Genomic DNA, 16360 nt, shown 5'->3' on the forward strand with positions numbered 1-16360 from the left:
AAATAAATGCAATAAAGCCTGTTTATGACAACACTGGAAGTATTCAAAGTTCACATACGCAGAAAAGAATTTCAAAGCTTTCTAAAAAAGAAACAGAACTCAGCACAAACTGAAATCCTATCCAAAGTAGCCCAAGGTCTGTACATGAAATGTGCAGATGATGTAGTTATGACTTATATTTTCTATAAATCTTTCCCAGTCTTTATTTGTTCTTTTATATTTTTCTGTATTTTCATCTTATGCTCATCATCCTGGGCTTTTTTTTCCTTCTTTTGTTTTTCTGCCTCTCTCAGCCTATTTTTTTTGTTCATTGCCCTAGTCCTTTTATATCTTACAATCTAAAGATTTTCTGAGGTATTTTCAAAGGATCATATATGGAGAGCTTTACAGAAACTCAGCGACAATCTATTATATCCCCTCATTTTACAGATAAGGTAACTGAGAACTAGTGTATTAAGGGCTTGACCCGAAGTCATATAGGGAGTGTCAAAGGCAGAATGTGAACTTGTTATATAATTCCGTAATGGATGCTTTTCCAAATTTACTGCCCTGGAATGAAAATGAAATAGCATAATGCTTGCATTAATGGAATGAAATGAATAGTATTTTCATTCTTCTTTTTTTCTTCCCATACCTATTTATTTTCAGATTCTATTTCCTATTTTTTCTCTTTCCAAAATTCTTCAAATACATTAATTCTAAGTATATAGTATCAACCATCATGATCTCCAGGATCATGAAAAGAAGAATCTCATTATATATCATATTAAAATATGCCTAGGGCCATATACCTATGTAGATGTGTGTGCACATGTAAGAATATGCCCACAGATAGTTTTGTGGTGTTTATTTTTTCTCTGAACAAAACCACATGGCATTATGAAGAAAGTAATTCTTATCTCCCATTTTTGAACTAGTTTCTTAAACTGCAGTCACTCCTTAAAGGATATTTCCATTGTATATAAAATTTTTCAATGACTTCCTTTATGTCCAACTGCCAATTACACATCTTGAATGTTCACATATTATCTTGTCCTTCAACAACTGTCCCCTCTTCCAAGCTTCCCTATTATTTTTGGGGGTATCACCATCCTCCCCGGTATCTTGCAGGCTTGCATGGTGTCATTATTGACTCCTTACTCCTTACACATATTCCGTGTCTAAACTAAAAACTTTTAGCAATATCCCCTTATTCTCCTCTGACTATGCCAGAACCCTGATGTAGGTACTGATCCACTTATGCTTGAATGATTGCAGTAATTTTCTGTTTGGGCTTCTTGCCTCAACTCTCCTTACTGAAATCCATTCTCCATTTAACTCTTAAATTGGTCTTTGTAAAGCATATGTTTGACTATATCAACTCCATCCCCTCTCTTCCCAAACCCTTCAATTATGTCCTGTAGTTTCCTATTACTTTCAGGATCAGATATGAAATCCTCAGTTTGAATTTTAAAGTCCTTCTTTTTTTCTAGTTTTCTCATATCATATTCCTCTCTAAGTACTTTTCAGTCCAGTTACAATGTACTCCATCATGTTCTTCTCACATGGTACTGCATTGTTAACTCCAAGCATTTTCACTAATTGTATCTCCTCCTTGGAATTCTCTTCCTTAGAATCTCTGCCTCCTGACTGCTGGCTTCCTTTAAGTCTCACTTAAAATCTCACCTGAAAGAAGCTTTTCCTGGCATCTCTTTATTATAGTGCCTTTCCTCTGAGGATATTCCCAATTTATCTTGTATGCATTATCTTATTTGTACACAGTTATTTTCCTTGTGTAACTCTTGGAGTAGGAGAAAAGGGAAAAGTATAGAAATCAATATCATGCACAATTTTTGAGTAAGAAATGACATGGAGAGCTGAAGCCAGACTGTGGACTTGGTTCTGGTTCTTTGAACCTACAATTATTAAAAAAAAAAAAAAGATGGTATCCTTTTTCTCTAAAGCTGTACATAAGAATATTGCTGCTAAGCAAAGGAAAGCATACAAAAATTAAGTTATGTGTCTTATAAAGATTTTTTTTTCTTTTAACAACTCAAATTCCTTATAAAAATTCACTTTTTAATTAATTTACTGATCTAGTTATTGTTTTATAATAAAAGGTACATGACTATTAACACTTATGAAATTTTTAATGAGAAAAAACAAATATGCAAAATAATTAAGTAACCACATTTGGGGGTTAAATATTGTGTAATCCAGGAATTCTGGAAATATGAAATCCCAAGTAGATTTGTAATTATTTTTCTTAGACTATTCATTATATGAAAAGAAAGAAAAGATAAAAATAAAGTCTAATTGAGAATGTTATCTACAAGAGTTTGGTAAAACACCCACATATGAATGAATTCCTTTAAGCAGGAGAATGTGACAGATAATTCCATAAAGATTTCAGAAGGACATTGTCAAATGTTTACATCAAGCTTATTTCTCCAATTTAGGTGAGATCTTCATTGAGCACTACTGTACATCTAGGCATTGAGAATATAAAAACAAACACAAAAAGTCTCTGACTTCAAGTACATATACTGCTAGGGTGAAATGTTTAAAGAGGTAATTACATAGATATAGATAACTTAGACAAAAACATCAAAATAATTTTGAAAAGAAAGTAGAAGAATAAAGACAGCGGACAGGAGGAGGGGAAGAATCATTGAAGGCTTTATTTGAAAGGGAAACTTTAAGGGACTTAGCAATTTCAAAAATTATGTAGAGAGCATATCTGACATAAAAGGTAAGAGATGGAATGTCATATATCAAGAACAGGAAATAAGACAGGTGTACTGAGATAGAGAACAATTGGGAAGAAGATGGAAGAAAAATGTGAAATCAGTCTAGAAATAAAGAAATATTAGAAATACTTTAGAAACAAAATGTAAAAGACTCTAAGTGCAAAAGAGTAATTTGCATTATCTCCTAGATGCAATAGAGAGGCACTAGAACAAAAAGAGAGAGAGAGAGAGAGAGAGAGAGAGAGAGAGAGAGAGAGAGACAAACACACAGAGACAGAGAATAGTATAGATATGTATATGTGTGTTGTGGGATATACAGAGCATGGACTTCATATCATGAAGAAACTTGGTCTCGGATACTTGGTAGCTATATGACTATGGGTAAATCACTTAATCTGCCTCAGTTTTCTCATCTGTGAAGTAAAAGTAATAATAATACCTACCTCCTAGGGTTGTTGTGAGAAATAAATGAGATAATACTGCTAAATTGTTCTACAGAAATAAAGTGCTATAACCTGGTAATTATTATTATTATTATTATTATTAGTAGTAGTAGTAGTAGTACAATATATGCATAAACATAAATATATGCAGACTATCATTTTTAATTACTTGAAAACTGAAAAAGGTATCAAAGATTTTAAAGGAAAAATCTATCTGCCCATTCATGTGTGCATGTGTGTGTGTGCATGTAGACATGCATTTCCACAAATATGTAAGGATGATGGTGCAGCAAAGTCCTTAATCAAATTGATGAGTTGCATGAAAATCGAGATTATACTATGTAAGCTCTTGTTTGGAAGCATCTGTAGGACAATCTCCTTTTATACTCATAGGCACTATACAGGGTAGTTTTCATATATTGGGTTGTCTTCTGATAATTCATTATCAAAGATTATGACACATCTGACTTCTCTCATTCTCAAATGTCCTTTCCATTTTTCCTGAGTACAGGAACTCCTGAGGAATCTTTAGCATAGCAGAGACCTGAAATATGGAGGGAGCAGAGAAGTGTATAGAGAAAGTAATGAAATTGTTTTGTTCTTTTTGACTCATACAATCACCAAATTCTTTGAAGACATGCACAGTAGTGTCATAGAGAATGCATCAAAAAAGTTCATGGTAGATGAGATGTGATAAGAATCAAACATATAAGAAAGAAAGAATTACAAGGTAGAACTGGAGAATACACATCATTGGCAAATGTAGGAGAATAGTAATGAGAAAGAAAACATAAGGAAAGTAACTGCTGGTTATATGGTAAGTGGAAGAGAAAATAGGTGGACAGTTTCAGTGTACCATTTTATGAAGAAAATGTTATACTAGAGCCTTGAGTAGATGGTTACTTTGAAATTATTAGAGAAAATAAGTGGCAATAGCACAAAGGCATGAATAGGCCCTAGGCAGCTAGATGATATAGTAGGTAGATATTTAGATGTGAAATCAAAACTTCCTGACTTCCAATATGGGTTTAGACATTTACCAGTCTGTGATACTGGGGAAACCATTTAGCCTATCTTAACCTCTATTTAGAAAGTATCTTGCAATCTTTAAAGCACTATTCAAATTTTACCAATATTATTATTTTTATTGTTGTGATTTGCAGAATTGGAGGAAACATCTAAATCAGTGATATTGGGATGGGCCAAAGGCTTGAGCCACCAGAGAAAGCCTTAATAGTTATATGTCAGAAGTCACAGTTATCTGATATACCACTTGTGATGTTTGACTCCAAACCTTAGTCACCATAAAAGATACCTGGAGTATCAAGTCTAAGGACTCATTCCCTAGAACTAAGCCAGAGGCCAGCAGACACATCTCTTGTAGTGACCAGCCCCAGACCTGAACTGTCTGACAAACCTATAATATCAGGCCCCAAATCCCACCATCATTCAGGTCCTTAGGAGCAGCTGGTGCCAGCACAGACACACACACACAGACACAGACACACACACACACACACACACACACACACACAAATAAATAATTGAGTATTAAATATATATATACACAAGTGTACACGTTATGGAGAGAAAGAAACAGATAGAGATAGAGATAGAGAGATTAGGTATATAAAAATATAGATCATTTCTAATTTATATATCTAGATATTTCTGTCTTTCTTTCTATCTATAGATACCTCTCTCTCTGTTTTTCTGTCTCTCTCTCTCTGTCTCTGTCTCTCTCTCTCTTGCTCTCTTTTTCTGTCTCGCTCACTCTTTCTCCCTTAAAAAATAAAACAAAAAAAAAAAGAAAAGACACATATTTAATTAAAATACTTAAATATAAAATTACATATTTCTTAAATTTACCATTGACAATGAAGTAATATGAATGATAATCATATATGCACCAAATGACATAACAGACATTCTTTTTATTAAAGTTTTTTTCAAAACATATGTATAGATAATTTTCATTATTCACCCTTGCAAAACCTTGTGTTCTGATTTTTTTTCTCCCTCCCTTTCCCTGAAACCTTCCCCAAGACAAAAACAAAAATAGAGAAGAAAAAAAATAAGCAGAGAAAAAGAAACAAAAGAAAGTTCTCAGCCTATGAGAGAACGAGGATGTTTCTCTGAAGATACGTGTGTGCCTGTGTTATAAAGTGACTGCACTGGCCTTTAATGCATTTTGCATTAAATAAAGTACTCAATTTTTTGGGGGGCCACAAATTCCTTCCTTCTCCACAGATCTGAAAGGTAACCTATCCTTTGTTCTTCAAATTTGCTTATGATATCACACTTTATGTCTAAATCATGAAGCTATTTTGTTCTTATCATGATATAAGGTGTTAGGTGTGGGTCAATGAAAGGCCTCATTTCTTGAATATAGAAAAGACTGAATCAATTTTTTAAAAAATGTGAACCATCCACCAATTAAGAAATTATTAAACAATGTCTGTAGGCATTTTTAGAAGAAGAAATCAAAGCCACTAATAATCATATAAAAGAGATATACATCTCTATTGAGATTTATCTTCTGAGTGAGATATCACTTCATACTCATCAGACTGACTAGCATGATAGAAAAGAAAAAATAAAAACAAAAAATGCTGAAGGAAGTATAGAAAAATTTAGACACTAAGACACTGTTGGTGAAGTTGTGAACTGGTCCAACCATTCTAAGAGAACAATTTGTTACTGTGACCAAATGGTTATAAAACTGCATTCCTTTTGACCTAGCAATACTAACAGAGGATCTGTATCCCAAAGAGATTAAAAAAAAAGAAAATTACCTTTTTGTATAAGCATAACAGCTCTTTTCGTGGTGGAAAGAATTGGAAATTGAAAGGATATCCATCAATTAAGAAATGGCTGAATAAACATTTCAGGGAAGTTAATGATGTAATACCAGAGATTTAGTTAGGGCTATTAGAACAAACAAAGTGAAGAAGTTTAATGGAAGCTGCAGTCATTAGGAAACATATTGAAATCAGTCCCTGAAGACCATCTGGGAAGGGTAATTTTATGCACTTCTCTCACAGTGGGCAATACAAGTATTTTTATACCAATTGTATTGATGAAGACATCACACTTATTTAACAAGTATTTACATATACTTTACAAAAGGAAAGGCCACAAAGAATAGTTTTATTGTGAGATAATAAAAATGGAGAATAGAAATTGATCATAAAAAGGATGGCTGATTTTTTTGTTTGTTTTAAAAATGTACTTTTTTCCTCCTTTGCAGCCAAAGTTAAAGTGTACATGAGGATAATAATTTTGCAATATGAAAGAAAGAAATATAGTAACTAAAAACTTCAATTATAGTAATGAATATAGCATATTCAGAAAGTATGCATAATAGGAGTTTATGAATTGACTGACAGGCTGCGATTTATATATCCAGAGAGAACGTCTGTCCTTGAATTTACAATCCCAAAATGACAGTCAATTCTCAAGTCTCCTGTGCTTCACAAGAGTGAAAGAGAGAAGTAAAAAAGTAAGCAGAGAAAAAGAAACACAAGAAAGGTTCTCAGCCTGTGTGAGAATGAGGTTGTATCTCTATAGATATATGTGTGTGCCTGTATTATAAAGTAACTATACTGGCCTTTAACTGGGCAACCTTCATTCTTTTGGAACATTGGGTCCCTTAGAGAAACTTTCTCTCATAAACCATATTCACTTAATTTCTGGACCTTGAACATTTTTTCTATTAGTTAGAAAATAATTCTTATAACTGGAAAAGTCAGTTTTTTGGATTTTTTTGCCATAGAGGGAAAAAAGTAAGCAAAAATGTCACATTCATCATCCATTTCATCATCTATTTTCGCCAGCAGTGCAAATACTTTTTTTTTTCATACACAGCTCTAGTTGTGGGTGGCATCTAACAAAAATAGAATGAGTGCAAAGAGAAGGACTATTTCCTTTAGACCAAAACATCAGCTTAAGTCATTTGTATCCTTAAAAAGGGCAATTGGATCCTATGAAAAATGAACTGCAATGCAAAAAATAAATCTCGTTACCAGTGAAAAATTCTCCACAGAAGAGGGTATACAAGTTCAGGATGTTCAAAGAAGTAATAATTCATTCTCAAAAGTCTAAGGTGTTTTTTTTTTTTTCTTTGCCATTCTATATGATATTCTGATGAGTTCAGAAATAGTTCATTATACTACAATACTAGTAAACTACCTATATCTAGGTCTTAAAGACACATAGCTAAGACCTCCATTTCAACCAAAAATAACACTGTGAAATTATAGGCATATGTTTATCATATCATAAAGTATCCAAAAACCAAATGCCTAAAATGTGTTTAATTGGGAAATGTTATTGAGGGTATAGGCTATTTCTTTTTTAGACAATATGGTGTGATGTTAGGAAACCTGAATGTGGTTTCCGAAAGAAATATTCATTTTTAAAAAAAAAAAAATTTGTACTGGGAAAATTAAAAAGTAGTTTGGCCAGAAATGTTTAATTTTATGGTGTCAAGATCAAATTGAAATAAATCTTTGAGGACTGTGTAGGAACAGAAAATAATAAATTAATATTATCTATATGATTTTTATGTTGTTAATCATTTACAAATTGTATTATCAGGCAGTTGTAGAGGTACTTAGGAATGTCAGGGACTTGGTAGCAAGCATCATTTGACACTTTTGCTTTACACTATATAACAGAAAAAAATCTAAATGGATATTATTTTTTTAAAGCCATATTATTTAAAAAGAAAATATACCAGAAAACAGGTCTTATCTTTCAAAATTGTAATTAGAGGAAATTTAATATTAAGATAATGTCACATGCCATATAGATCATTTTAATTATAAAAAATATAACCTTTTGCATAAAACAGAAGCAAAATGAGAATAATGATATAACATATGATCATAATTGTTTTCTAACAAGAATAGCATTAGTCATTTATAAAGTCCTATTCATTATTAATCATCCTACACATATTGCATTTTCCTTCAACCAAGTCAAATCAATAATAAAACACATACATAAATACACACATACACAAACACATACATCACTTATAATGGAAAGATATAATAGTTCTCTGTTTCTGTGAGTTTCTCTGACTGACTGATAAATACACAAACACACACACACAAATAAATAATTGAATAGTAAATAAATATATAAACATGTGTACATGTGTGTAAGGCAGGAGAAACAGAGCGAGAATATAGATATGGAGTTATTAGGCACAAAATATCGATATCATATTCTAGTAACATTTAATATACTTTATTTTCATATATATATATATGCATATACCTGCACATACATTCATGCAATGTATGATATATTTATCATTTATTATATATAATACTGATATATGGATATGTTCTATTATAAAACAATACATTCACATATGAATGTATATATATAATATATATATATATATATATGCACATAAATATGCATACTTATGTATGTGTAAAATGTCTTCTTCCTATGACAACCATAATATAACCATTCCTTGTAACAAATATGTATAATCAAGTACTCAAGAAAGACAATTTAGCTTATTGGTGATATCTGAAGATATATGCCTTTTTCTTCACCTCCACTTCATTACTTTGCTGTATAATGTCAAGAGACATTTCACAGCAAATTTTCTGCATGTTTTGTTCACTAACTTGATCAGAAGTCTTAATTCTTTCAATGTTGTTTTCCTTTACATTGTTGTGTCTGGGAGCACTGTTTTCTTTCTCATGCTCTTCATCTATTTATGTCTCTGAATCATTTTAACTTCTTAATGTTTTTGAGCTTAATAATATCCTATTATATTGAAGTAACATGATTTATTCAACTATTTTCAATTTAATGGGCCCCCATTTTATTTCTAATTTCTTGGAAGGACAATTTATCTATTTACATAGATATTAGTGTATGGTTATGAATGTACATATATTTTACCTTGCATATGTCTTTCATGCTCATAAATATATAAATAAAAACATAACATATACATGTGTGACCATATAAGTTTATAAATATCATACATATGTGGCTATATGCCAATAAATACTTGAATATGCATATACACAATACACTGCATACATTCATGTATATATATATATATACATACATACATACATACATACATACATTCATACATATCTGGTAACTTTCACTTTATCTTTGACCTCCTTATGTTATATGACTCCATCAACTTTTCTAATCACATTATCTAGAGACTAAATATAAATAAATCACTAAATACAAGTTAGAAAAAAAAATTCAACTGCTAATAGGAATAGTTTTATATCAACCACAGTCCTACCCAATGGAAATAGCAGTGAAGTTATGGAATTTGATATACTCCTAAGTATCATAAGGAAAGTATCAAAGTAATGTATGTTATAGAGCTAGGAAAGCATGGAGAGCTTGTACAAGTGTATTAACTGTTGCCAGTAGTTTAATGTTTTTCACAGGTAAAACCTCAGAACATTTACATTCTTGCTAATCTAAGTATTCTTTCTATATTGGTGTTATATGCATTGGACAGCTACTTTACATTACATTACAATAGAAAAGGCAACCAAACTTCTAATTTTCCAGACTAAATTAAGCTATCTTTCCTTCTTCCAGAACAATGGAGATATTAAGAGGTCCACTTCATAAGGCCATACAAGACCATGACCTAATAGCAGCAACATAAATTGTTAGAATCATTCTTTTTCATTGCTTTGTAATGGAATTTTTTGTTTGTTTATTTGTTTTTAATGGAGACCACTGCTCTAGAGGGCTTGTGTACTCAGTTGTCACAAGTGTCTAAGAGGAAGAGATATGGAGACCATTCTTTATGAAATAAATACTGTGAAAAATGTGTAAGTGAAAATGAATATGAGATCTTTTGGGGAAAACAACAACAAACTAAAAAGCACTCTAAAGCATTTTGTGAAGGAAAGAAACATCTACCACATACATACAAAACATAGCACAACTCATTTAAAAAAAAAAGTATTCCTGTTTTATCTTGTGCAGATTATGATTCCACTATTCCTTAGTGGATGGTTTTTTGTAATTTGATAATTCAATTAAAGACAAATCTTAATTTAGTGGATTAAGTCTTGATATTGATTCTATTGGATTATCTCTGTTTAAAGTAATCTGACAAATATTTACTCTTCTCTGGACCTTATATTTTAGTATAACCAACTGTACAGAATAGCTTAAGCATAAGCTATTGACTAAAATGAAGCTCATGATGGATGCTGGACTGATGGTAAGAGACAATAATGTTCTGGGACACACACACACACACACACACACACACACACACACACATACACCTTTCTTTGATAGGAAAAACTCATATGCCATAATCTGACCTCCATTGTAATGTCTGATTGTTAGATAGGAATGATGGTAAGCTTATTTATAGATATGCAATAAAGAAGTGGGGTATTGAATTCAGGGTACATCAAATAGCCGATTTTGCTTGAAAGATAGAATGTGAAACATTTCAAACAAGTATGGAAAGATAGATAGGAGCTAGTTTGGTGAGAGTTTGTTTTTGATAAAGGAGGGAAATGATTATTGTGTATAGAGATGACATGATAAGCCCATGACATTTATGTTTTAGCTGTATGGAATATAGATTGATGAGAATAGATACTGGAACTTGGAGAAACAATTAGAAGGGGATAAATGTGAGAAAAGTTGAATAGTTGCAAAAGCTGCAATCAAGAAAATTAACATCTGAATTAATAATAGCAGAAATATATAGAATTGTATAAATGAAATAAAATTTTATTTTCACATTTTTAAGGTTTTTTAATTTTCAAAACATATGCATAGATCATTTTTAACATTCACTCTTGCAAAACCTTGTGTTCCAAATTTTTTCTCCCTTTCTTCTCCTCACCCCCTCCTCTAGACAGCAAGTAATCCAATATGTTACACATATGCAATTCTTCTATATTATTTCCTATACTTTCTATAATATATACATATTTCCACAATTATTATGCTATACAAGAGTCAGATCAAAAAGGAAAAAGAATAAAACAAAATGCAAACAAACAAACAAACAAACAAAAAACCCAAAGTGATCCACAGTCAGTCCTCACAGTCCTCTGCAGATAGCTCTCTCCATCCATCACAAAACCATTGGAACAGGCCTCATTTATCTCATTATTGAAAAGAGCCACATCCATCAGAATTGATTATTGCATAAGCTTATTGTTGCTATGGACAATTTTCCCTTGGTTTTACTCACTTCACTTAGCATCAGTTCATGTAAATCTTTCCAGACCTTTCTGAAATCATCCTTCCTTATAGAATAATATATATAATATTCCATTATATTCATATACCATAACTTATTCAGCCACTCTCCAAAAAAAATGAGCATTTACTCGGTTTCCTGTTCCTTTCCACTACATAAAGGCCTGCTACAAACATTTTTTTTTTTTTTTTTTTTTTTTTTTGCAGATGTGGGTCCTTTTTCCTTTTTTATGATCTTTTTAAGTACAGGTCCAGTCTACAGACACTACTGGATCAAAAGGTATGCACAATGTGAAATAAATTTTTAAAGGCAGAAAATTATTTAAACTATTGGTTGGTGGGCTTAACTTCAATTCTAAGAAATATTCTATAAGATATTGTTGAAAGAATTATGTTTTTACAAAAGGTGATCAATTAGAACAGGTATCATTTCATCAATAATAGTGATTGATTAATTTAATTTCTTTTTTTTTTTGACAAGGTTTCTTTATATTTGTATTTATATTTGTATTTAAGCCAAACATTTGATGAATTTACTGATATGAATTTTTGGACAAGATATTGTATCAGTCCTACACTGCTAGTATAAATTGCATTTGGTTAAAGTATTATCTTGCTGATGAATTGTAATCTCTTTGCTAATATTTTATTTTAAAAAATCTTTTCTGTCAATTATCTCTCTCTACTGCCTTTCTTTTATCCATCTCATATATTGATTATTTATTTATCTAGTAGGTCTTCTTACTATCTGCAAGCTGCAAGAATTCTATGTTGCAAATAGAGATGAATAATGTGGTGGTGTTTTTTTTCAGATGAAAATCTGCTCTTGGTTGTTAAGGATTTATTCAGTATCTTTGCAGCAATTATTGTTAAGTTATTGTTATTTTGTTAGCTTCATTTTTGACTACACTCTCCTTTGTGTATTGACCCTGTTCATTGAGATCTTGAATTAATCTCAAATTCTTGACTTCTTTGCACCAGAAATACTACTTTTACTCATTTATTGTCCTTTTTTAGAACAATTTTTTTGTTTCTTTGAGAGTATCATCTATTCTCCAAGTTTCATCAAATTAAAAACACAACAAAAATGCACAGTATGAAATCCAATGCCCAGCTGAACAAGAATCATTTAAAGATAAGAAAAACAGCTCAATCTATTTTTATCCAATTAAGACACAACTTGAGAATAAGTCTAGCATCAGTAGAAAGTGAATTGTAGCCATAGATATAGAAGTAGTATTATGGCCATTGATGTCACAAAATGAATGTTATCAAAATTATTAATTGCCTGAGTAATTTGCATGCTACTGCACTTTGTCCACTTCCTTTATAGATAAGAAAAATGAGTCTCAAATAGGTGAAGTTATTTTAGTGGCCATAAGAATATTATACACTAAATATTTTTTGCAAAAATTAAAGAATGACATGTTTATTGGGTATTTTATAAAGCATGGTTTAATGTAGATGGTTACATCAATTCTTGTGGTTAAGTATTTTTTTGAGTGTACCAATACATCATGTGCAATGTATAACCTCGGTCCATAAGATGATTGATACCTTCTTTAGATCAGATTTTTGCTTAGTGGTACTATAAATAACAAATCAAGCAATTTATTTTAAAAATATAATCAATAAAATCACATTAAACTATTCAATTTATGGTCTTTTTTTTAAAAAAAAAAGTCACACATCTGATCTCCATTCATTGAATTTTCCCCTATTTTTAATATTTATTACTGTCATTTTAATGTATATATATTTTTTAAATGTATTTTTCCATTATAGTTAGTTATATATAAAAAGAAATATCAGTAACCTGTTGTTTTAAGTAGTTTTTCCCCTAGACTTTTAAGGAACTATGTGCACTAGGCTAAAAGAAAAAAAAAAGCAACAATAAGGTTGAATAACATCTATGAGAATAAACCATGATCTATTATTACATAATGGGTAAAAAAATTTTCAAATGTTCCTTAATAATGCATAGTTTCCTTTTTCTTTTGAGAATATTAATATTTTAGAATAATTTTTCAGTGCCCAATGACTGCATATCTCATATATATTTAATTTTCTACATATTTTGAAATATCAGACCTATGTTAAAAATACAAACCCCCCCTTTTATTTATTCCCTTTATTTTACAATTTGCATTGATTTTTACAATTTTGCATGATTTCAATTTCATCTAATGGACTTTATCTAACTATCTATTAATCTCGTTTATATGCTCGTTTGTTTTGAATTTCCCACCCACATACCCCATAGTTATGTTTTTGTTCTAATTTATTTATTTTAATGTTTAGATTTTGTAGCTATTTATAACTGATTTAATATGTGTTGTGGACTAGAGTCTCTACTGGGTTTATATCCCAAAGAGCTCATAAAAAGGAAAAAAAAAACACAGTTTCAAAAATGTTTGTAGCAGCACTTTTCATAGTGACAAGGAACTGGAAACTGATTGGCTATCCATGAGTTGTAGACTGACTGAATAAATTATGGTATATGAATGTGATGGAATATTATTATGCTGTAAGAACAAGAAATGATGAGCAGGCTGACTTCAGAAAAGCCTGGAAAGACTCATATGAACTGATGTGAAGTGGAGTAGAATCAAGATGATCATCTATGATGAACTTTGATGTTTTCAACATTGAGGTGGTTCAAGGCAATTTCAACAGAGTTGTGATGGAAAGAGTATTCAGAGAGAAAACTATGGAAACTCAATGTGAATCAAAGCCCATACATATGTGCATATGTGTGTGTGCATGGTAGGCATGCATTGAACTGTCATTTTTAACTTAATGAATTGTTTCATTTTATTTTAAAATTTAATTTTTTGCTTGTTTAATTTATTGTGCTAAGATAAAGCTACTTCAAGGAAAATGAAGCATCCTACTCCAGCAAATATATCAGAATTCCTCTGGTTGGGTAATTTTGATAAATAAGTTTTATTTGTTTGTTTATTGGAATGAAAATGTGACTTAATTCATGTGGAGACTTTCTTCTGTGGACAGTCTATCTGCCTGATTCTGATAACTAAAGGCCCTAAAAGGAATAGTCTTAAAGAATTTCCAGAAGCACTGGGAAATTAAATAATTTATCCTGAACCAACGACAAAACTTTAACTCATATTTTCCTGATTCTAAACCAATCCTTTATGTATCGTAGTATATTATTCTCAAACTATTATCTACTTAATTTTAATGTTTGCTAAAATATAGAGCTTAAAATAATAGTCCAAAAAGGAATGTGAATGAATAAGGAGAGACCCAATTTATTAAAGGATAGGAGGTATTTAGAATTGTTTGTCTCAGTAAAATACTGCTTATATTATTTTAATAAATCTGAAAAAAAAAGAAATACAATTCATTGTAAGCATGGCTTTTTTTAAGGGTTTGTAAATATCACTCTATCTCTGTCACCCTCGTTCAATTCAGACAGAAAAATTAAATGTATATAATGCACAAAGTAGAACAAACAACTTATTTACCCCATCCCCTTATTTTTAAAACATTAATTCAAATGAGTCTGGTCTTAGAAATATTCAAGTAGATTTTTTATTTCATCAATTCAGGAGTTATTTACAGCATTCCAAATCGCAGGTTATCCATGCCTACGTGCCCTGTATAAGTCTTGCTCTTCTCCTCCCAAAATTTTATTATAAAGAGCCTATCCAATGCAAAAGAATCTGTTACTGATGTCTTCTGACATCACATGTGTAAGAAAGGAGCATCCTGTCTATTGCTGGCTATTTATTTTTTTCTTTTTTTTTTTCTTTTTTTGCCATATGTTTAGCATGTCTTTACTTTCTGTCATGTAATCCTTTGAAAATATCTTTAATCACAAGTATTCTGAAGGACTTATGATGAAAAATTCTGTCTATATCCAGAGAAGGAACATATTGTGTCTGAATACATACTGAAGTATTGTATCCCCCCTCATCTCTCTGTCTCTTTCTCTCTCTCTGTCTCTCTGTATCTCTCTTTCTTTAACTTAATTATTCTAAAGAGTTTTTATTTTCATTAGGGTGGGAGATATATGTTTTCTTTCATAACTTGACTTTTATAGAAATGTTTTGCATAACTTCATATATAGTTTCTTAATTGTGCATGGGGATAAGAGAAAAAAGCTAGAACTCAAAAATCTTAAAAACAAATGGGAAAAAATGTTTTGAATGTAACTGGGGAAAATATTAAATAAATATTTTTAAAAGAAAGAAAGCATCTTTAATTCCTGATATCATAAGTTCTTAGCTGGTCATAGACTCCATGTAATTTGTCATTGTCTTTTCTGTGATTCACCTTAAGTCCTGATTCTAGTCTACAAATTTATATCCCTTTAAAAACTGCTTTTAATTTGTTTCACCCAATAAAGACTTGTTGTTTTTGTTTTAACATAAATGTTTATTATATCTAAAACTCATCTTAAAGTGAAACAAAACAAAAAGACAATCCTCATAACTAATATAAATAGTGCAGTAAAACAAATTCCTATACAATGGTCAAAAAATATACCTTTCATTCTACATTTTCAATTTAACAATTCTCTGATAAAAGGTGGATAGCTTGCTTCATATTTAGTCTCCTGGAATTTTGCTTACTCTACAGCTACCAAACAGTCATAAACTTACTTTTTTTAATGGAACTTTGAGATTCTAGAGAAATATACAAGCTATTTTATACATGAAAATAAATGGACAATGTAATAAAAACTACTGAGCAAATAGTTTTTAAACTAATCAAGTGATTGATAAAAAAGTGTTTTGAACTTAATTTATCTGATTAATTTGCATCAAGAGAAATGATGTGTTTAGAGTGAAAGATGGTGAATTCCGTTTTTAGACGAAGGCTTTTGAGAATTGAACATATTTGGAAGGCAGTTGAAAATCTAAACTGATAACCAGAGAGATAAAGGCCTAACACATTAATGTTGGAATTTTTTTG

Source organism: Antechinus flavipes, chromosome 2, assembly GCF_016432865.1.
Source record: "Antechinus flavipes isolate AdamAnt ecotype Samford, QLD, Australia chromosome 2, AdamAnt_v2, whole genome shotgun sequence".
NCBI classification, from domain to species: Eukaryota; Metazoa; Chordata; class Mammalia; order Dasyuromorphia; family Dasyuridae; genus Antechinus; species Antechinus flavipes.